The sequence below is a fragment of the Rattus norvegicus genome, chromosome 8 (genome assembly GCF_036323735.1).
Source record: "Rattus norvegicus strain BN/NHsdMcwi chromosome 8, GRCr8, whole genome shotgun sequence".
Lineage (NCBI taxonomy): Eukaryota > Metazoa > Chordata > Mammalia > Rodentia > Muridae > Rattus > Rattus norvegicus.
Window position 1 is genome coordinate 80,544,908 of NC_086026.1, and position 2,500 is coordinate 80,547,407.

Below are 2,500 nucleotides of genomic sequence, written 5' to 3' on the forward strand. Positions count from 1 at the left end.
TCAGATATTCCCAGGCAGTGTGAAAGAAAATAAAAAAATATTACTCAGGATTTTTTAAGGACAGCTGGGAAAATGGCTCAGTCTATAAAGTGCTTGCTACCAAGGTATGAGGACTTGAGTTCAAATCTTCAGCACGTACATAAAAAGACAGTCATGGTGGCAAACACCTATAAACCAAACTCTAGGGAGGTGCAGGCAGGAGGGCCTGGGGGCCTCCTTAGACAGGGCAGTTTAGCTGACTTAACAAGCTCCAGTTTCAGTGAGAGATCCTGTCTCAAAAACTGAGGGGAGAGGGAATGGAGAAGACATCTGATGTTGACCTTTGGCCTCCACATACATGTGTACATGTTCATGTGTGTATGTGCATATATATATCATACATACCCCAATAAGTTTTTTAAAGCATGTTTAAAACATTTCATTTTTATGCATGTGTGCCTGCTTATGTGTGTGTGCCTGTGTATGTATGTGTGTATGTGTTTGTTTGTATGTGTATGTCTGTGTGAGTATACGCGTGTATGTCTGTGCCTCTGTGTGTGTGTGTGTGTGTGTGTGTGTGTGTGTGACTTGAGTGTAAGTGCTATGGGGACAGAAGAGGGTATAGGATCCCCTGGAGCTGGAGTTACAGGTGGTTGTGAGCCCCCCAACATGAGTGCTAAAACCAAACTCAAGTCCTCTGGAAAAGCAGCAAGTGTTCCTAACCACTGAGCCATCTCTCCAGCCCCTACAAGATGTTTAAAGATATTTCAAGGCTCTCTGCTCCTCCCTGTTCCAGAGACAGCAGCATCTTCACATGCAGTGCCAGCCTCGTCTCATAGACAAGATGGTAAAGGTCGGTGTGAATGGATTTGGTCATATTGGGCATCTGGTTACCAGGGCTGCCTTCTGCTCTGCATCTGGCAAAGTGGACATTGTTGCCATCAACGACCCCTTCATTGACCTCAACTACATGGTCTACATGTTCCAGGATGACTCTACCCACGACAAGTTCAACGGCACAGTCAAGGCTGAGAACGGGAAGCTTGTCATCAAAGGGAAGCCCATCACCATCTTCCAGGAGCGAGATCCTGCTAACATCAAATGGGGTGACGCTGGTGCTGAGTATGTCGTGGAGTCTACTGGTGTCTTCACCACCATGGAGAAGGTTGGGGCTCACTTGAAGGGAGGGGCCAAAAGGGTCATCATCTCCACCCCTTCTGCCGATGCCCCCATGTTTGTGATGGGTGTGAACCACGAGAAATATGACAACTCACTCAAGATTGTCAGCAATGCATCCTGCACCACCAACTGCTTAGCCCCCCTGGCCAAGGTCATCCATGGCAACTTTGGCATCATGGAAGGGCTCATGACACAGTCCATGCCATCACTGCCACTCAGAAGACTGTGGATGGCTCCTCTGGAAAGCTGTGGTGTGATGGCCATGGGGCAGCCCAGACCACCAACCCTGCATCCACTGGTGCTGCCAAGGCTGTGGGCAAGGTCATCCCAGAGCTGAATGGGAAGCTCACTGGCATGGCCTTCCATGTTCCTACCCCCAGTGTATCCATTGTGGATCTGACATGCTGCCTGGAGAAATCTGCCAAGTATGATTACATCAAGAAGGTGGTGAAGCAGGCATCTGAGGGCACACTAAAGGGCATCCTGGGCTACACTGAGGTCCAGGTTGTCTCCTGCGACTTCAACAGCAACTCCCACTCTTCCACCTTTGATGCTGGGGCTGGCATTGCTCTCAATGACAACTTTGTAAAGCTCATTTCCCGGTATGACAATGAATATGGCTACAGCAACAGGGTGGTGAACGTCATGGCCTACATGGCCTCCAAGGAGTAAGAAACCCTGGACCACCCACCCCAGCCCAGCAAGGATACTGAGAGCAAGAGAGAGGCCCTCAGTTGCTGAGGAGTCCCCATCCCAACTCAGCCCCCCACACTGAGCATCTCCCTCACAATTCCACCCAGACCCCATAATAACAGGAGGGGCCTAGGGAGCTCTCCCTTCTCTCCTGAACACCATCAATAAAGTTCTCTGCACCCCCCAAAAAAGATATTTCAATTATTATCATAAAGTAAGGTAGACCCATTGAAAACATTATTTTAGAAGAACATGTAAGCAAAAATAAGAAAGATATTTGGTTGACTATTTTCCTGGCTATCTATCTATCTATCTATCTATCTATCTATCTATCTATCTATCTATCTATCTATGTATATTTATAACCACTTACCTGTTGTCTTACCTATCTTTACCCAGTTGGACCTGTGCTTAAGAAGGCAGATTCCCATCACTTTCTAACATGTATTTATTTTCACTAAACTTTACTATTCATCACAAAGTAGTATCACTTTAGTGGCTTACTGTATCCCAAGATACAGACATTGAAAGTCTTATGGTGGTGTGGTGTGTTTTGTTTGAGTATATATATCACATATTAATATCTGCAAACATTTTACAAGATGATCACCGTAAGTCAGCCTACCCTTCTCTACCACCCTCAGCAACA

At 46.6% G+C, this 2,500-nt stretch overlaps 1 pseudogene; it reads left to right on the top strand.

Annotated features, from left to right (window-relative positions):
• The first annotated feature begins 773 nt into the window (after nt 1-773).
• Nucleotides 774-2,180, top strand: LOC134480201 (glyceraldehyde-3-phosphate dehydrogenase-like; annotated as a pseudogene).
• Nucleotides 2,181-2,500: the final 320 nt, after the last annotated feature.